This window comes from Sphaerodactylus townsendi, linkage group LG03 (genome assembly GCF_021028975.2).
Source record: "Sphaerodactylus townsendi isolate TG3544 linkage group LG03, MPM_Stown_v2.3, whole genome shotgun sequence".
Classification (NCBI taxonomy): domain Eukaryota; kingdom Metazoa; phylum Chordata; class Lepidosauria; order Squamata; family Sphaerodactylidae; genus Sphaerodactylus; species Sphaerodactylus townsendi.
The window spans coordinates 99,357,924-99,379,414 of NC_059427.1; the positions used below are offsets into that span (position 1 = coordinate 99,357,924).

General features: G+C 42.3%; 1 protein-coding gene across 1 annotated transcript in view; it reads left to right on the forward strand.

The window, feature by feature from the left end:
* The first annotated feature begins 315 nt into the window (after window positions 1–315).
* Window positions 316–21,491, forward strand: part of HTR4 (5-hydroxytryptamine receptor 4) — a 227,619-nt gene continuing 206,443 nt past the window's right edge. The window contains exon 1 of the mRNA XM_048492226.1: window positions 316–1,123. The gene's annotated coding sequence lies outside the window, so the exon portion shown is untranslated. The remainder of the gene's footprint in view (window positions 1,124–21,491) is intronic.

Below are 21,491 nucleotides of genomic sequence, written 5' to 3' on the forward strand. Positions count from 1 at the left end.
AATGCTGGCAGTATATCAGATTTCTAACCCCCTTCCCAAAAATTTACTTCAGTTCTAGTGGGACCTACATTTATAAGATTGCCTGCATCTGACTGCCAAAGATACTCTTTTTTTCTTTAGTGACTTTAAGGGTAGGAAGAAGTTCAGCTTTGCCTGTCGCTGTAATAATGCGCTGAGAGAAACAGCACTTGCTACGCTTCTTCTTCCAAGGGGAGATGTCAGTGTTCTTATCCGCAGGAACTTCAGGCGAGAAAGCCTGCCTGCCTGCTCCTGTGCCAGCCAATTAATCTGACTAAAGGGATCACCTTCCACGACCTGATTGGTCTGCGGTTTGCAGCGGATGAAAGGTGACAAACGAGACAGTTTCGACAACCTCTTCAAGAGCCAGGCAGGGACGAGGCTCTTCTGCGCGTTGTGGATGCCTGCGGTTGCCTCCCCAAACGCATGACAACAAAGGGGGGAAAAGAACGAGACATACAGTCGCAGACCCGCTCCCTTTGCCTTGAGCAGCCTGCTGGTTGCCAACCTGGACGCGGCTCAGCAGAGGAAGCCGCAGGGACCTCGGGCTCTCCCCAGCGCTGAGCCCTTCATTCCCGCGAGTTGCTCTTCCTCCTCTGCCTCTCTCTTTCTCTCAGGAGCCGGGGAAAGCGGCCGGCGGCGAGTCTGAGGGGGACCCGCTTTGACTGGCCGCGGACTCCTGCCATTGGCTGCTCAGGCAGGCGGCGCGTTTCCGACCTAAGAAAGGCAGCGGCAGCCCTGGAGAAGAAAGGGCAGCCAGGGGCCAGCCGTCTCCCTCGTGCCTCTTCAGCGCGGGCTTCCCTTCTCGGGCTTTGCCCTCCCACCGCCAGAAGAGCAACTTTCAGTGGAGGCGAGCAGAGGCGAGGAAGACGGCTCCGAGGGTGCGACTCGGACTGCCTGACCCCAGCAGCGCCTTGGAGTTGCAAAGTCAAAAGAGGCAGGTCGAGGCGCGCGTGCTTCTTGCCAGCCCTGCCTGGGCACTCTGCTTGCGTGCCCCGCTCCTGTAGCCACAACAACCGACCTCAACAGAGAAAAGATGCGGCCGGCCACGTAAGGAGGGGAGCTGGACCATGGTGTGGGCGCCCGAGATTCTCAGCCTGCAATGGTAAGTTCCTGCTCCCTCTGGGTGCCTTTGAGGGCAGAAAGAAGCCAGTCGTTTCTTTCTAATCGCAAAATGCTCGCTCTTTCTAAGGGAAGGGCCGGATTCCAGACGGTTAGGGGGTGCTACCTTGGAAAGACTTGTTAATGTGTTGAAGCTCTGGCTCAGGATAGCTTCTGCAACAAGAAATCCTGCAGTCGTTAAGGTGCCACAAGACTTTCTTTCTTTTCTTTTTTTTAAATGGAAAGCGAGAAAGAACACCTGTCCTGATTCCAGATGAGGAGGGGCTTTGACTGTCTTGTGGAATTCTGCAGGTGTTCAGAGGTGCTTTTGCATTTAGATGGGCATCGAAATAGGCTCTGGGGCTCAACTGAAGGAAGCAGAGGAATGCACCTCTGGTTTGTGTGTCAAAGGTTTTTTGGGGGGCTATGTGTTTTAAGCAGTGTGGGGACGTAGTTTGTTAGAGGACTCTTCTTCAGAACAAGGTTCCTAACTATCTACCGGAAAGTTAGGTCAATAGATGGCAGCTGTCCTGGGATCAGAAATAATTCTGATCATGGTTACAAAGTGATCAAACTTCTGGGCTTTTGAGTTGGATCAGTTATTCAAGTCAAAAGTTTCTTCTAGTGGAAGCGTGTGCTCTGATGTTGTGCAGCATTTCTGCAATTAGTCTTTGGCATGTATTTTTGAAAAGCTGTAAACGGTGAACTTTGTTTTAGCCACACTTTATTTACGTGTCCAAGTGATTAATTTCCCATTGGGGCAAAGGGAGGCTCCAGCTTGACAAGAGTGCCTTTAGGTGTTCTAATACATCATCTCTGACGTAGGTTAGAGAGGCTTTCTGTGAGAAAGGCATGAAAGGTTATTTTACTGCTGCTGAATAATTGTTCACTGAATGATCATTCAGAGAAATGATGGGAGCTGAAAGGAAGGTTAGGTGAAGAAGCACAAGAGAAGATGTAAGCGTTGTCAGATTAGATAACAGTGGGAAAGGTACACAGTGGCTAAGTTCTCCCCTTCTGTAGCAGAAACTGAGGAGAAGATAGGTGGGAATAGGTGGGAATAGAGAGGCAAGGGAATAGGTGGGAATAGAGAGGCAAAAGATAGATAGGTGGGAATAGAGAGGCAAAAGAAAGTGATGAAACAGAAGAAAGGACTAATTCAAGGACCGAAAACTAAGGAGATAAAAAGCTTGGTAAGACTGTCATTGGGAAGTTCCCAATGAGAATTTCCACTCTCTCTGTGTCTCCCTATATCCTTTCCTTGTCTTGTATGGTATCAAAGATCTCAGTATTCATGAGAGATCTTCTTTATAGTAAAATATTTAGTGGCATTAGATGCATAATGAGATATTCCAGTTTTCTTGCTGCTGAGGTAATAGCTTTCAGATATGTTATGCTCATGTGGGGAAAAGAGTGTGCGTGGGAACCAGACTAAGGTTGCATGAAAAAAATACAACAAAAATGGAATTAAAAAATTATGCATGCACACATTCGCTTTGCTGCCTGATTTTAAAGCATTGTGTGTCATTAACAGCTGCTTATTAGAAACAGTAAGTAAAAGTTTGTTTAAAATGTTTAGGTAGTAGTTTGTTATCATGAACAAATATACATTCAAATAAATTTTATCCTGAAGTTCGAATGATAAATTACTAACATTTTGCAAGCTACTAATTGTCAGTTGGGAGCTTTAGGCATATTTGTGACTTTTGTGGTTAAAAAAAAATAGATTTATGCCCAGTCTTTCATGAATAACTGATATCTCTGGTATCAGTGAGCCACACTGGCAAAGAACTTCATTCTTTTTGAACATGTTAAGATCAGATGCCTATGTGTTATGGTGTTGGGTCATGGATGCATTGTTATAGCAATGGTGCATGCAGAGGTGCCCAGCTGAGGATGTGTGCACACACAGTTACTATATTACACAGGCCTGTTTTGCCTCCTCTTGTTCAACTGCAAGTTTTTAAAATTCCTTCCATCAGTGCCTTCATATTACAACAAATCTGTCAATGACTTTGATGACGCATGAGAAGATAAGATAAGCTTTTTTCTTTTATAAGCTGTCAGCAGCAGAGAAAAAGGAAGCCAGAAGAAGACTATCAGATAAGATGTGCCAGTTAAAAGGTTCTATTAAGTTCTTTCTGACCTTGTATAGCTGTGTGAATTGGTGGATGCTTGAAGCATTTCTAAGAATTTCTTGTGTGCCGTACTTTATTTTCTTTGGCTTCTGGTAGTAATTAAGGAACTTCTTAAGCTTCTGGCCAATTTGACTGTCTCAGAAGAGGTTTCTGCAGCCCTTCCTCAAAAAGAACCACATTGCAGTTAACTGCAGTCAAATCAGTTTAGTGTTCAATCATAAAAGTTAAACTGCTGTTTTATCTGATAGTTGCTTTAGCTGTTACTGCAATCCATTCTCCGCAGCAGAGGACTTTCCTGTGGCAAAATGGTCTATTCCAAGATACTTTGAGCAGGGCTTTGTTCTTCTGCTAACTTTAGCTGTTTGGGAATAACATCTCCACTTATTTGAACCTTCATAGACTATCTGCAATGCTTATGCATTTAGTTGTCAACTTAAAAAAGATATTATACAACTTTGATAGTGAAGCAGTGGGATACAAGTACAAAAGATAAATAGCAAATCTGTAAGTAATTAATTATCACGTTATATAGGTATGGAGCCCTGAAACTAGAGTAAATATTCCAAAACTACTCAGTTAATTCATGGCAGAATAAGAACATGTGGATACATGCTGTCTTAACATTTATGTTACTTGTACTTCTTCTGACACGTATTGCTTGAACATATATTCTAACTACAGCCATGCCAGTTCTTGGATGTTTTCATTGGAATTTAAATCAGGGGTAAGTTAACTTCAACCCAGGGCTAAAGCAAGCATTGACTCTTTCTGTTCTCATAAGTATCAGTGGAGAATACCCTATGAACATTGCTTGAGGAATGAAGGTGGTATCCCTAGGCCCTCTTCTCATGGATTTTTCTTTTGTTGATTTTGATTAAGCATTAAACAAATATTTTCTGGGAAGTCTTCGTTTTATCCCATGTTAAAGACATTTGTAATGACTCCAAAATAAACCTTCTGCAGTGAAACCCTGAAAGTCTGAGTCACTGAAAAACTGAGTAGTTGTTATCTTTCAAATGTGATTCTACAGTCAATGGGTTTCTGATCTGAGCAAACAAGTAGTATGTAGAACATACTGTTTGGATCATGTTCGTTTAGATCAGTGAAGCGCAATAGTAGTGGATCACCAAAACGAATCTTCTGCAAGACTAGCAGGTGAACATATCACTTATTTGGAAGAAAGTTTTCTTTTCCTTCTCCCCTTTTTTAGGATTGTGTGACAGTCTTTGCAGACTGTTCATAAGACAGACTCCTGGAGAATCCCATCATTGGAGGAATCACTGTCTACTATAATTGTAGCTGTTCCTGGAAAATATGCAATGTCCTCAGTAAGGTTACTAGGATTGACTGTGATCTTCTGAAAGTGGTAGAAAACTTCCAGAGCTATTTCACAGAATTGGCTATGGTTGCATCTGAGAGTTAGCGTCTAATGGAAAAAACCCTGCATTCTACAGTAGGCTGTGAAATGCCAAGGAGTTAGGAATGAACACATAATGTACAGTAGGCAGCCCTTGGCTCATGCTTCTTATCCTCATTCTCAGCATGAAAAAATCAGGTACGGAAAACCGCCCCCACACCCCTCCTCCTTCCCCCTGGCAGCCCACCTCGGCTTGAGGTGCTCGGCACAGCCTGGCACAGCTAGGCAGTAGGCAGCAAGTGAGCAAGTGAAGAAGGAGATAAGGCTTGGCTCGCCCCCATCAGGCCCTGCTCTCCACCCGCCACTCTCACCTGGAGAGCCCCCCACTGTGCCATACCAGGCAAGCCTTCCCCACCTTCCCCCTCCCCTGCAAGCTCTCCCAGCCTCCCCCCACCCCCAGCAAGTCCTTTCAGCCTCTCCCCCACCCCAGGCAAGATGGTGGGGCACAAAATCAGTTCTTGCCCCTGGTTCCATTTTCTGTAGATATGTCACTGAGTGACAGCATGGTATATAAATGTTTTAACTAAGTAAATTAAATTTAGATTGATCCTTATTTATTCACTTATCAGTATTATATGCAATCTCCAAAGATATAGTCAAGAGCTGCTGTGGTGTGTGGTATCCTTTTTATGACATACTCAACTTATTCCAACCCTATTCTTTTTTTGTGTTTACCCCAAGCAGATGTACAGGGTCCACTGGCTGCCCAGTGCCCAGTATTGTATTTCATTCCTCCATGGGTACTTACCCTTGCCTCTATTTGCCAAGGAATGCGTACAATGGTTTGAATACCAAAGAAGTGAAGAAGTCTTTGCTTATGTTCAAGTCCCAAAATTTGGTGAGCGCAGTTCAAGTTACCACAGTCAGCCTTGCCTATAGAGCTAAATTGCCGTTTGGCATTTCCTCACTCCAGTCCTTCCAAAAAGTACTTTAATTTTTCCAAAACCCCATCTATCAAATCTGATTTAATGGTTGGTATGTGCTGGATTTAGAGGTGTTTCGTCCAGTCCCATGGGTTTCAAGGAGATGTGTTTTCAGGTAGCCAGGATCCTGTATAGAAAAGCATTCATCATATTTCCTTTATGCAGTTTCAGTTTCAGTGAAACTTAATGAAGAGAAAATCACATGGAACAATCCCCTCTCCATTTTGAGAAGCCATTCATAGAAATCTTCTATTCAGGAACAGTCTTATGTGTCATCAGATTTGTCTCTGTGTGAAACAAAAAAATCAAACCAAATAAATGTTAGAACAGTGCCCCTCCCCAGGTAGAAAAGGGAAAAGGGAAAAACAACCCTGGATTAGACTGCATACTTTAAATGCAACTAGTTCAAATCTGGTCATGTTAAGTAACTACATTTGCCTTAGTGTTATTATTCCAAATTTCATTTAAATGAGAAAATAGGCCTAAATGAATAAGGGTGTCTGCAGACATACAAATAACAGTGGGAGACACATCCAGTGATATACAGTAGAAAAGCAATTAATTTGAAAGAAGAAAAATTATGCTTAGCCAGTTTTATATAATTAGGTGAACAATTATAAAAAATTATGGAAAATGCAATCAGCGTTCAGCTGGCAGTTTGATTAGGTGCTGAAGTTGTAAGGGGATATCATTCAGCTCCACAGAATCCCAGTAGATGCTACAACATCTCTGGTAAATACCTTAAAAGCCTAGAACATGACATTCGTTATTTTCTGAAAGTACCAGCTCTGTTGCATTTGCTGTGAGGGTTGGGAGACCGGTCAGAACGCTGGCATGCATCCCATCTCTGTCATTTAAAAACACACCATGGATTTCAATGTGAGGACATTGGTTGGAGGAGCAATAGCACAGCAAGATATTTGTTACAATAGACTGCTCAATATAAAGATCACAAGTAATGATCTTTCCAGGTTGTAGATGGGTGTGTAGCTGTATTCATTAAACATGGTTATTTGTTGTGTATTGAGAAACAAAGTTGGGGATGCTGGCTTGTTATGGTAAAAAGATCAAGAAGTGAAATGTGATCAGTTAAGTTGCAAAGCATAGCCATAAACACCACTGTGAAATTACTTCAGTTTTGCACTGATTGCCAATGCTTCTTACCCATAAGATATTTTGTATCTCTGCTGAGGTAATTTTACTTGAGTTGAGTCAAAAGGTGCATCAGTGCCACTGGACAGAGTATGACTCAGCACAGCATGACAGAGTATCACTGAACACCAAAGCATTGCAAGTAATGGCATTGCAAGAAATGGAAAGTGGACCTCGCAGTGGTGGGATTCAAATATTTTAACAACAGGTTCTGATGGTGGTGGGATTCAAATAATGACTGTTAAAAGGTATTAAAATATTTTAATATCACTTTTTATTTTAAGTATTAAAATATTAATACTTAATAAAAATATTGTAAGTATTAAAAAGGTGAAAAAGAAAATTTTAACAACAGGTTCTACAGAACCTTTGGAACCCCCTGAATCCCACCTCTGGACTTGTGTTAATCACAAGAGCACAACCAGAGGCCAGTGCTTCCTTGTGGAGGAGAACTGCAGGAGTGAAGAATGACCACTCAATTCATTGCCTGCCTCCTTCTTTTTAACTCACAACTCCAGTTTTTGTGGGGATTGCAGATTTTTTGGAGGAAGGGGATTCTGATCCAGTCACTTATTTGGACTTCTTTTCAAACTTGAGCAGATTCATTGAAAGGAAAAATTAGGAGTGGCAAATTGGAATGTAAACCTCTGATTTCGATGGGTTGGAACAATGCCAAGAAGAAGCCTGTGTGGTTAATGAGTATAGTCAAGGAAATTGTATAATGCAGCAAGAACTCATTTAGAATGTGCAAGTGCAGCCCAAATGGAGAAAATCTGAGGGTGCTCAAACTCTGGAATATGAAATGCAAGCAAATGCCCGCCTGCCTGTTTGGGGGAGAGATTGTGTTTGCATCAAGGGCAGAGCTGTTAACATATGCAGTTTTCTCCTTCCCACCATCTGGATTAGTTTGTTGAAGGACAGTATTTTTGTTTAGTAATTGGTATGCAGGTTTTAATTTTGTAGAATTGATGGTTTCCTATCGTTGGTTTTTTTTGGTATCGTAAGTGGCTCTGAGTCCACATTGAGTGGAGAAAAGTGGGATAAAAGTGCCTAAATAAATATAACAAGGCAAGGAAAAAAGGAATTTGAGAACTACATTGCTGTAATCATTAGAACAAGAAAAAATTCTTTAACTATATCAGTACCAGAAAACCAGTACCAGAAAACCAGTACCAGAAAATCTGCATCATTAGACCAGGTCTAAGTCTGGACACTGGGTCTACAGCTGTGCTTGAAGGGTGTTTAACACTGTGGCAGTGTTGGCACTGCAGCCCAATTGTGGTGCACTGTGTAGGGTTCCCAACATTCAGGTGGGGCCTGGAGATCTCTAGGATTTAAAACTGATTTCTAAACAGGATGTGCATTTGGCAAAGCAGAACAACAACAACAAAACCTTCCTGGAAAAAAGTGATTGCAGTTTAAAAGGAGCCAAAAATTGTATCCTGGATCCTGCTGACTTTTTTTTTTGCATGATTTGGACTACATTAACCCCACCGCCATTTAAAAAAAAGAATCTCCTCTTCCCTTTATTTACCTGCTAGCCAGCGGAGCTCCACCTCTGTGGTTTCCAAGTTCTATGTGGGACTTGGAAATGTCAGTGGATGCAGAGCTACAAGCCCAGCTTGCCCCAACTGGCTTGCAGCTCTGCATAAAGCTCCAGTGCTGCAACCTGTAGATTCCACATGGGACTTGGAGTTGGTGGCAGGTGCAAAGCTGCCATGTTGGCAGATCTGTCCAGAGCTCCACTGCTGGAACTCTGGGTTCCATATGAGAGGGAGCCATCCCCACCACTGGACTTCAGGGAAGGGGAGATGGGCTAGAGGTCAGGGTAAAATTTAAATTTGGGAAACCTGGATATTCAGACTGTGGGGATTTGAAAAAATCTGGAATTCATCCCAAAATTCAGATCTATTCTTTGAATATCCTACTCCAGACTGCAGAGATCAGTTCCCTTTGAAAAACCAAGTGATTATGGTGGGTGAACTCAGCCCCCAAAACTCCAGGAATTTCTCAACCCTGAGTTGGCAACCCTATCTCTCTCCATCCTCCCTTTCCTCACCTGTTGCTTCTCCTGAACCTCAAATGCTTCCAACATTTTGTGGGACATATTTTTGTTACTCCTGAAATTTCTGCAGTGGTTTGGGTTGTTTTGGATATCCTTGAGCAGAACTGAAACAGGGAATCTCAGAAATAATTGCAGCTTGGGAACATCTGGATGTAACCCTTAATTTTGATTTTTGTACATTGTTAGTGTTTGATTTTATATTTTTGTTACCTGCCTTGCATCCTGAGGTGTTCAAAAGAAACACAGCTATGTAGATATTTTAGGTAAGTAAAGGGAAACAAACACTAACCTTAGTCTGGCTTGATTTGAGAATTAGCTAACTGCTGAGTACTGATAAAGACTGCAGCAAACTGGATTAAATTGGATGAAGTCTGTCTGCTCAAGCAATGTTGCAAAGCTGCCACAAAGCAGCTACTGAAATGCAGTGAGAAACAGAGAAAATAAAATTTGGATTTTTGGCCTCTTACTGCAGAATGAGGTGCAGAATAAGCAATTATTTTAATTTCTTCAAGTCAACTGGCTAAGGAATTCATGCAAGTGCAATTTATGTCAAACAAAAAGAGAACAAGGAATAGTAATATATTGGCTGTGGTGGGGTTTCCGGACTGGTGGATCTTGTTCCCAACATTTCCCCTGCATCTGTGGCTGGCATCTTCAGAGATGTATAATTACAGAGGGAAGTCTGTTACACACTGCCACACAGCCCGGAAAACCCACCACAACCAGTTGAATATGGCTGTGAAAGCCTTCAACAATACAATAGTAATGTATATTTGCTCACCCTAGCCACTGTGGCAGAGTGTGCTTGGTAACCTTGCAAAGCTTATAGGTTCCTTTTAAGTATCACTTGTATATAGTATCACTTTGCAGCTGGTCCAGCCGTAGTTTCCATGGAGACAGATTTGATGATGTACTTTAAAAGAGATCCATTTGGTAACTTCATGTTAGCCAGCAGTCTCCTTGTGCTTAGCTCCTCCCCTTTTGTTACTCTATGAATATATTTCCTTACCTTGGGCTTCATCATAAAATAATGCTTTCTCAGTTCAATAAATTTGCCAATATACGTACATCCATTCCTGAACATCGTTTCACAGCTGAATTACAGGAAACAGAAAGATGAATCTGTTGAGCTGCATGTATGCTGGAGGCAAAGATTCATAACTCCTGGCATGGAACCAGAGTCCCTATGCCAATCTTGGCAGCTCTTGCCTTGTCATAGCATCTGACATAATAAACAAAGTTTAATAACTGTTTAGTTTGATTATGCAATAGAGCTTTGCCCAGTTGTGTTTATTGTGTTGGGACTCAGGAGTCTTCCCTAAGCTTTCTTTGCCTTTTCCACTCAGTTTTGAATATTGTCAGCCAAGTTGTTTTTATTTTGCCAATGTTAATTGTAGAAGATTCAATCTATTACCATTCATCTTTCTCATTGGTAAGGAGGTACAGACTTTTAAACTGAAAGTTATTGATGTGAATGGATACTATTTTAAATCACTGGTACAAATTATGCGGTTTTCTGAGAGATACATTTATAATTACCATTAACCAAAAAAGCCGCATGACCATTGTATGTCCTGTGTTACCCTACCAACACAAACATATAATAAATCTCTCTCCCTCTGTTTGTGTGTGTATATGTATATATATTAATTTCCTCGGCTGTCTCTTCCCACTGCTGAACCTTAGGTATCCCTTATGTATTTGAAATGAGGGGGACGAGCTTGCAGTTAAGATTTATGACACAAAAGCTTTCATATATTCTAAGGCCGTTTCCGCATGGCCCCCGAGGCGCTCCCACGCCGGCAAGAATTCTGCCGGCGTGGGGGCGGAGGCCGTTCGCACGCAAGCGTGCATGCGGCCTCAGGGGAGGCCGGCGGAGGACAGGAGACTCTGCATGGAGCCGCCTCTGCCCACTTCCCCGTCCCACTCACCTTGTCCCCGTCGTTGGCCTGCTGGCCTCTGAAGCCCCACCCACCGGGGTCGGAGGACAGTGAGGGAGGGGCTTCAGAGGCCAGCAGGCCCACGACGGGGACAAGGTGAGTGGGACGGGGAAGGGAAACAGCGTGTTCCCGGCGGTGCGGTTTGCACCGCGCCGCCGGGAACACGCTGTTGGGGCAAAAACAACCCTTTAAAGGGTTGTTGTTTAGGGCGGCCTGACGCCGCCCTGGGGGAGGGGGAGCGCAGTCAGGTCGGTGCTGCTGCATTGCAGCAGTGCTGCCTGTGCGAATGGCTCCCTGGGGACGGCATTTATCCCGTCCCCAGGGCGCCATAAAAAGGCCGTGCGGAAACGGCCTAAGACTGTTTATAAGGCTGGATGTTTAAAAAATGCTTCCATATGATAATACTTCTCTTAATGTTCCCAATTTGCCTTTACTTGTGCAACAAGTTTCACCAACAAGTTTCACCGACAGTGGGGAGGAGAACATGAATCTCTCTGGTGCTAAGCCTTGACTTGCAAGGAGTTTTATTTTATGGACTAGCATTCAGCAGCGGTGTGCTCTATTCTACCACCTCATTCAAATAGAGATATGTATCCAGCCTCACACATAGAACCCCTACATTTCCACAGTCTTGAGATCATCACCACAGACAAGTTACACTCTGTTGGAAAACTAAAACGTAGTCTTATTTTGGACCCATTATAGTAACCCCAATTTCTAGAGAGCTGCTCCTTTCCTCTTCATTTCCCCAATTAGTGATAGGTGGGCCTGAAAAATCACCGAATTCAAAGCTCTGTAACTCAGGGACTGTAAAGACAATAAGTGTCATATTTATTCAAAAGTGAGTCTCACTTTATTCTGTGGGACTTACTCTCAGGTAAGTGTGCATAGGATTAAAGACAAGGTAATATACCTTGCCAGTGTGTTGGTGTGGAGCGGTTTCGAAGACTCCTGAGTTTCACTGGTCAGCTAAGAATTCTGTGTCAGCTAAGGGCTTAGCAGGGGAAGGACAGGTCAGGCACCTGCATTTCTTCTGCAGAGCCTCCTTGCTCACATCTGTCCAGGAGCTGCTCATTCTCTCATGGGGAGAGAGCAAGAAAAGAGACATGAAAATAAAGGCCATGTAGGCTTTCTATGATGGGAGCCTGCTTGGGTTAGGTCAAGAGTGATCTGAAGGGAGGCTCCAAGGCAACACTGTCGGCTGGCTCAAAGCAAATTCACCCAGTGAGAAGCCTGTACACCCTTCACTCTCTACCCTCTCATTCTTCCCCAGCCTAAGGCATAGCAACATAGGCAAGAGAATGCGGTTCCTGAGGTTCCTGAAGGAGGGAAAGTTCCCTGTGGAGAAAGGGGTATAAAACCACCAATACTCTACTGTGTCTGGTTTGTTATTTTCCTGGTAGCTGCCTGGGTGTTGGGATGAGGCTACAGAATCTGTGGGGAAAATGGGGATTGTTGGAGAGAACAAGCCCTTTACTTTAATCTCTGGCTGATTCCGCATGGGCCAAAAACAGCAGTGTGAAACCGGTGTGAAAATGGTGTAAAAGGGTTTAAAACAGTGTAAAAGGGTTTGTACTGTTTTCACACTGTTTTCACACTGCTGTTTTTGGCCCGTGCGGAATCAGCCTCTGACACAAGGCCTCCACTTCAGGGAGGCTCACACATTATTCAGTCTCTACCACCTCCATCAGCAGTGTATTAAAGGTGTTAAGCACATAACAACCACTGTCCCTGCTAGACAAAGACCTTGCTTGCTTTCTTGGAACATGAGATGAGTACTACTTTTGGGATTGGTCCTCAGTAAAACCCCAGGGGCATGACAAGGGGTCATATGTGGCTTACAAACCACAAAGTATCACTGTTCGACAATGCAAAGCTTGACAGTCTCCTCAAATCAGTGCCCTGGAGCATAGCAAATTTCCTGTTTCCTTCGATAAAGAAATCTGCTGTTATTGAGATATTGCACTGAAATTGTTTAGAGTGTGTGCTTGGAAACATTTGCATGTTTGGCTTGTTTTGGGGCAATAAGTTTCACTAACATTAGTGGGAAGGGTTTGCTGAGCAGACATAGAAACACTCAATCCCCTGGATTGCTTCATATCATGGCATGAAGCACCACTGTTAAGGTTTCATGTGGTTTCAACAAATTTAAAATGTTTGCTGAGTAAATGGCTATTGAAATGTGCTGAATTTACTGCTACAAAGGTTCTCATAGTAAAACAGCAGGGGGTTTTGACGCATCAAGTTTCATGGACAGCAAGTGAACCGCAGAATGGCGTTCCAATAGTTTGTACTTGTTTGGCAGCATCATCATTTTAGGTACCCATTTTGGTGCAGCAAAAGGCAAGGCAAGGCATGTTTGACACTCATTTCTTTTGTATGGAAGCATGTGCTTTAGGGTGACTTTTTAGTTTGAATTACCTCAGTGGGTTTTAGGGTAAAATTGGACAATCAATACTAGATTTGGCTTTTAGTATTGGACCTTTATTGCCAAGAAAAAATGAATAGACAATTAAAGTATCTGAGGAACATTTTTTCCTAGAAGCACCCCACATTTTTGAACTCTGAAAGTTCCCATAGGTGAAATAACAAATTGCATCATCAATTAACTCCACCTTGTGTGATTCTGTGTGTAGAATTCTATGAAGAAATCTCATATAATCCTGAGAGAGGAACTATGTGTTATAAGGGAGACAAGGACTTCTTTTGTTGTGGTACTTGCTTCCTCTGCTGCTAGTACTCATGTGTGTGTAAGTGCTCCTTTAAAACCATTAATCTTGCATGCAAAGAAGTGGTAACTGCAAAGAAGAAGAGGAGTTTGGATTTATATCCCACCTTAATCTCCTGTAAGGAGAGTCAAGGTGGTTTACAAGCTCCTTTCCCTTCCTCTCCCCACAACAGATACCTTGTGAGGTAGGTGGGACTGAGAGAGTTCCGAAGAACTGTGACTAGCCCAAGGTCACCCAGCAGAAACGTAGGAGTGTGGAAACACATCTGGTTAATCAGATAATCATCCCCCACTCAGGTGGAGGAGTGGGGAATTGAACCTGATTCTCTAGATTAAAATCCACCTCCTCTTAACCATGACACCATGCTGTTCTCGCGAGAGCATGAGAGAACAATAACCAACAAGAAACTTGGGTGGGGGAGACGTGCTGACATGCTGACGTCATAACGTGAGCATATTTTTGCCAATCAGGAGAGACCCGCCAAGCCGATCACATGGTAGTGAGGATTGTTACATTTCTTGAATCCGAGATAGGCCTAGATGTCTTCACTGGAAACATGCTGCGGTGGGGAGTTGAAACCTCGATGAAAAGGTGCAGTTTATTTTCAAACTTGGGCCCCTTCCGCACACGCAAAATAATGCATTTTCAAACCACTTTCACAACTGTTTGCAAGTGGATTTTGCCATTCCGCACAGCTTCAAAGAGCACTGAAAGCAGTTTGAAAGTGCATTATTCTACATGTGCGGAACGAGCCTTGTTTTGATCTAGATTGAATTTCTCGGTGGGGATTCGGCCATTGTGGTGATGCTGAGAAATGGGCAGAACAAAGTAACAGCAGATTAAGGAACTTCACACAAACAATCAAGCAAGTGGAAATCATTGGAGGGAAAAACTTCATGCAAAAAGCATTTACAGAAAAAGTGGGGAATGCTTCTACTTTCCCCAAACTTGCAGCAAAACCAGGCAGGATGAGTCTGAATACCTGAACCAAGGAGGAAGATTTAAAGGACTGGACTCACAGAAAATACCATGTAGGAATCTGGAAAAAAAAGACAAGTTTGCATCAGAAACCTTGAGGAGGACACAATTTGTTTTTTTAAGCATGAATTATTATTAAGCTCAGTGTTTGCACATTTTCCAGATAACTCATTTTAAGTTGTTTGGAAAGTGAAAAGAAAAGATAGAAAAATCTCAATTCAGCAGTCAGAATGAGTTGTTCACCCTAGCAAATACCCAGTTAAAATTTTCTACTAATGGTGCTTGCTGATTGAACCTGGTAATTTGAAACCTAAACATTTAGAATAGGGGAAAACCATAGAAAATTAGTAAAGGATACTTTTCCACATTCTACATGTAATCTTCATGAAATTAATGGCAGTTATGTTGGACCAAGAGTGCTATAGAAAGGTGTGGAGGAGATGTAGTATTTCACAATCTGCCAGACACAGCGGTAGAATAGTTTGTGGACAAAAAAGTTACAGAGTCAAAAGGGATATATGGAAGGAAGTCCAGACTAGGAAATCTTCTGAATTCCCTGGGGTGTGTAATAATTCAGAGGTGGGATGGCTGTGGAGAGGAGCATTCACCACATTGAGTAGCTCATGAAAAATAAAGCTCTCACCAAATTCTGACCTGTCAAAAATCAATGCTTAAACATATAACCGTTTAACAAAAGCTGCAGTTACAGTGGAGTAACAGTATGTTTTTTGAAAACAGTACCCTGCTTGGTAAACCTCTATAGAGCTAATGGGATTTGTTGGGTAGCTTCCAACTTATCTGTCATTTCCTGAGACTCCATTATCTCAAGAATATTAAAAATGAGCAGCAAAAGTTTGAATACGGTGAGTCCTTAGTGGACAAAGTAAGCTGATATGAGCTGGTACTGAATTCGAGTAAGAAAGTAGCTGAAGTGGTCCCTCCCATGTTGGGGACATGCAGAAAGAAGAGAGAACTGGCAAAAAAATGTTACTTTAACCCCTGCCTGCTATGCTCCCTGATGCTGCTGTTTGATGCAGCCAGATCCATCTTGACCATGCCAGAGAAAGAAGAACTCTAGTGAGAGCCAGGCATTTGCTGTGTGCCTTCAATGAACGCTACATTGTCAGAAAATTCTGCCACTTGCTCTCCACCCATTGCACATGGTTTGCATGTATTATGTTTGACTGCATGATGTGAAATAGAGGAGAGGGAGTAGAGAAGAGAAAGCAACATAGGAAATGGATTTTCGGTGTTGAATGACTCACAAAACCTGCATGCACTTGAATGAGGTGGTATTTCTGCTTTGACTTTGTGTGGTACATTAGAAAACAGCAATATTCCCTGTGCTCATCAAGGGTGGCAGTATGTACAGAGTACTAAATTTTCTTGACTTTAAAGGATCACACGACATCTAGAATCACAATGTTCTGCTCAGGTTTTAAGGAGTCAAATGGTCCTTCTAGAATTATAAATTCAGCCTGGAATTTTCTTAATGTGTGCAGTGATACCTAAATGTTCTACTGCTGGGTCAGCAGCAGCACCTTCTCTGTCTGGATAGATCCTTTTTACTGGCTAATCATGGACCTTAATTTTTTGCATGCTCTTTATAAAGTCTAAACACTGGAAGTTGTTCAAGTTTTGCTTCTGATGGGAAGCAAATCAACAATTAAACATCAGGAAAAAAATAGCTGTGCAGCTTGGTTGCTTGATACTGTACTGGTGCCCTCTGGCTACGTGCTGTGCACACCGTGGCAGACAGAAGGAACATTTGAAGAAGGAATAAGCCTTTTCAAGTTGGTGCTACTATTTAACTTCTTGTGCACTATAGTGAGAGAGGAGAAAATCATCTGGCAGCACATGGCTGTAATATACCAGTCTTGTGCTTCTTTTAATCAGTTTGACTACAGTAAATGAAAATAAATGTCTTCCGACTTTCTGCTAAAGTTCATGCACAAGCAGCACTTTTCAGCTTTACCCACTTAAGTAATTAATATAAAGTATATTACTTTTAGACTGGATTGGGAAGTATAAATATATAGGTTTTATGGTTCTCTGAAAATATTCAGTTAGGGACCAATTTTAAAAAGTTATTCAGAATAGTTAAAAATGCAGTGGCTGATCTGGTGAGCAAGCATACTTATCTACCAACTTTTATTACTTTTGATATAATGAACAAACACTGTTTCATCTTGGTGTTTCCGAACAGGCCAAGATGCCCCAGAAACACACTAATAGGAATATTTACAGATGAATCAGCTTCCTTTACAGGAATATTATTACCAAGTAGTGGGGTACAAAGACATATTTTACCTAAGTTCATGAACAATGGGCTCCACCCAAACACAGGATTTGCATTCACCAATACTGCTGCTGCTGCAGGGCATGAAAAGGTGAATCACTCCCTGGACTGAAAAAACCCACCTGCAATACTATACTATCAACCACACCTTTGCATAGCAAGTTCCACCCAAACACTTACTGATCGGTTCCCCACCTGGGGACATGAGTTGTTTTTGAATCAATCCAAAATAATTTCAGTTAAGATTCAACTGAATTCGACACAAGCATGTGTTCTCAGTTGAAAAATGGAAGATTGTTGGAATTCTTCATCCTATTTTCCAGGAAGCACCAGACTGTGCAGAATCAGGCTAAATGCGACAGTTGTGCATGATTCCTTATACGCAGAACCAGGACCAGATCTAGGGGGAGGTGAGGGGGGCATCTGTCCTGAGTGGTGGGCAGATAGGGGTAGCTACACTGCTGCTCCTGCTGGCTGTGGCTCACTGGTCTTCTGAGGTGCTGAGTAGCGGCTCTCATGCAGTGCTGCCTGGGATGCAGTGGTAGTGATAGCAGCAGCATAAGGACCCTCCGGGCTGCTTTTAGTACATTGATAGGCTGTGGTGTGGGAAGACTGGAGCAGGAGTGGGATTGTCCAGTATTTCTCTTGTCCTCTTTACATGTGTGTCCAAAACAGGACTAGAGGGGAGACAGAACCCTCACTTAAAGAAATAGCAGCATTAATAATCATTGGCATATTGATCCCAAGTGGCCAGCTTCACTCTCTCACCTCTGAAGACTTCTCCATTCCCCAAGCACAGTACATTGATCCTCTGGGCAGCAGCAGAAAGAAATAATCTCCTGTAGATGTCTTTGGTGGCTGCCATGAGTCCTAGGATGCAATTATTGAGGGGAGGATTCAAGGGTTCCCAGCCAGTGGGAGGGGTCACAATTGCTGGTATCTACAAATTTTATTGTTCCCGTATGTGTTGTTTCCCTTTAATATTTATGCTCTTATCCCATTCCCCTTCTCATATCTTTTTGTGTTCCCAGTTTTCTTCTGCCAGTAGATTCTTTTAGATATGTATTGAAGTTTTTATATAGTTTATCCTTTTAGTTGTATCTTATTTACCTTATCCTGGTCTATGCTGGTTTATGACCATAATCAAGACTGAATGATGTATAAGATGCCAAGAGGAAAGTATAATCACATTAAGTTTCTGCTTCATTTTCATACACATAAACACACACACTAATTCTGGGTTTCTGCAAACTACATCCAGGTTGGCATTAGATCTTGACTTCACTTTGAATAATAACAAAGCTGCAGTTGTTTTTCCAAGTCACTTTCTCTCTCTCTCTCTCTCTCTCTCTCTCTCTCTCTCTCTCTCTCTCTTGTTTTTTTCCTGTCAGTAGAAGTTGCTGCCTGTTCTTGCAAAGAGGATTGAGCCTCCATTTCTTTGTTTAGACCCCTCCAAAAGTGCCTTGAATGGGCGGGGAGCAATTCTCTCAAAAGCACATATATTTTAAACCTGGTGTGTGTGTGTGTGTGTGTGTTGAAAGTGCCCCAAACGGGAGGGGAGTGATTCTCTCAAATGCACATAGATTTTAAACGGGGTGGGGGGTGGGGAGTGGAGTGGAGGGCACCAATTCTGTCAAACACCCAGCGCCTGTTGATTAGTGGGGTGGGCCAGAGTGGTGAGGCGAGAAATATGGCCCTGGTTTCTGCTGCCATGGCATTTTCATGCTAGTGGAAGCACACAGCAGAATCACACAGGAACATTTCAAAAGAACCTCCAATTTGGCGGTTTTTGAAAGCCATGGGGGAAAGGGAAAATGACAGTGTGATGCAGGGGCAGACCCACTGCAGCTTCAAAGACATGAAAAATTCCAGGGTGCACTGGGATATGCCCCGGGTTAACATTAGTACAATTTCACCGTGAAAAAATGGCCTATGAGATATTTTACAGGGGGAAAATGAAAAAAGTTCAATTGCATGAATTCTCTGTGAGATTTCTGTCTTACTGGAATACTGACTGCTCAAGCTTGCGAGAGCTCTAGTTTTATTTTAGGAAAGCCCACCTTCCACTTGCTCCTCTCCCTTCCCACATTCTTGCCTTGGGAGGACTTTCATCATGCCTCTGAGTTCATTTGAGTCTATCTTCCTGGCATACATTTCTGGCTATGAACTCTCTTGGCTTCTGATAGTGGAAAGAATCTTAGGAGGCATGGTCATTTTCTGCCGAAGTCCCCACCACCATTACCGCATCTACCATCTCTAGCCTGTTGGTTAATATTAAGTCACTGGATAAGTCATCCACTCTGTTGTCCTTCTGATTGGTTTCCCCATCCCTCATGGCTGCTGTTAATGAAATTATCTCTATCCTGGATGTCATCAAGGTTAGCAATCCAATCCGCCACCCTCTGAATTTTCTCCTCTGTGAGTCTTATCAGCTTATACTTTTGACAAGTGACAAAAGGGTGAATGTTCATAGATATGGATAACATAAAAGTGTAATTATTAATTAACAATTCTTAGAGGTCAGCACAATTTATTCTATCATTTAAAATAGTTATTGATTATGTCCCTATATTATATGTCTGTATATAATGTCTATAATATATGGGGGTGTTGTTTTGCACTTTTGCCCCCCGCCCTTAAAAATGTATATCTGGCCCTGCAGAGACCAAGAATTGATTTACATGAAAGCTTAATGTTTAGCTGTAATAAACAAGCCCATTGCCTGTCTTCTACTCCTTTGATATGCTCTGAACATGACAGTTGAGAGTGAAGATCAAACACTGGATTGAATGTGTATCAGCCTCCTGTGTACACATCAAGCTAGTAAGTGATGGCTCCCACTAGGATACTTTTCCTTAATTTCATGTCTATTTTGGCCCTCAGTTGTGCATAGTCCTTGAATTTGAACACTTTCCTGGCAGAAAGCTCTGCTGAACAGACCTGAGTAAAATGTTGAGTAAAGATACTTAGAATTTCTTACTACTGACAGAAATGTATTTAATTGCAGTATGGAGTGATTTTGTCTAACTACTAAGGTGGTGGAGTAGGGGCTAGACTGCATGGAATCTTTATCTGTGTACTTATTTCCATCACCAAAGTCTCTGGTGTCCATCTTTATGTAGATTGTGTTTAAACAAGATTACTCAACAGTTTTTTGTAATTGTGATCATATTTAGTACAATTTTATATAGGCAATATGCAAGCTTTCATATTGTTACACTTTGTATGCCCCAATATAAAGCATTCCTGCAGAGCTTGTGACAACCCCCCCCCCTTTGAGCTATTGTGTAGCTCTGCTCCTTAGCACATCTTTGCTGTACTCCTTAATTTTAAATCATTTTTCATTTGTCTGGTCTCTTATTATGGTTTATGTAAAAATTAGTGTTCAGTGTCAACAGTCTTACTTACATTTAATGAAATAAATCTTAGGCAATTGCTATGGCTATAATTAAGATAAGACAGGAAAACAGGCAGGAATCTGGAGTCTGTCTCTTTACTTGGGCAAGCTGACAATGGGGGGGGGGGGTCCAAAATACTACACAATAGTTGATTCCACACAGTCCAAATATCCCAGGATGAGAAAGGGAAATATCCCGGTTTGGCCAAGAGGTTCGCATGGTTCCCGGCCCTAAACTGGATTTGTCCCACAATATTTCCATCATCCTGGATTTTTCAAAAACCACTAAAATCGCACTCTGTTTTCAAAACCCCATGTTGAATCTGCTTTCGTGGGAAAGCCATGGGAGCAAAACCGATTTATTTTTCCCGCTCCTGCCACTTCATCCCCCCACCTTTCATCATGGCAGTTTCATTTCTGCTGAGTTTCAGCCCGCCCTTTCCAAAATGTTCCCGAAGCAAGTTTTCTGCCCTTTGACAGCTCTTCCAGTAGCCAGGCAAGCAAGCCCATGCAAGAAAGCTGATGTTTACAACTTGTGTTTAAGGGCAGCTTACATATGTGCAGTGTGTTAAAGTCGTCCAGCCTTGAGGTTACAGTAGCATGGATCTTTTGTTACCAGCCCAGCTTACCCCAGAAGAGTTAGTAACTTTCTAATCAGATTTAATTGGAAAGAGGCATATTGCCACGTCCTCAATCTATTTATCAAAGAGTGAGAAAAGGTATAAAAACACGCCAAGATTTTTTTACTTGCTAAGAGAAGGAAAATTTAGTGCTATCCAAAATAGAAAGATGTTTTCTTTTTGAACATCAGCTCTAACAACCAGCCTTAGCTCTATTTTGTCTGGATTGAATTTCAGTCTGCACGTGACTGCTGTATCCAGACGCTGGTACATAACAGGAAAAAAAACCTGTTTGGGGAAACTTCATATTTATTGAAATCTAGAACTAATTTGACCTAGTGACGGTAGTGTAGAGAGGGAATAAATTGAAGGAGAGGGCTGACTGTGGGCCACTCCCCCCCATGGTCAACACTTCCATCTTTGTTCACAAAGATAAGTGATGCACAGATGGTAGGCTATAAATAGCTTATTTCCTGGAGGTGTCAGCAGTTCCATGGTTGTTTTATTGCTTGTAATGCAGTAGCAGAAGTGAAAAGCTTTAAACACACAGGTTGATAACCTGCCTGTATCATCAGGTTGCAACTGTATAAATGAGATTGGTGGCAATCAGTTTGGACACTGGTGAAAAAATACTTGAAGTAATGTTTAAAATGATTGAGAATGTGCTGTATTTGAATTTATGGATCTTAAATTCATTTGCAATTCAAAATAAGC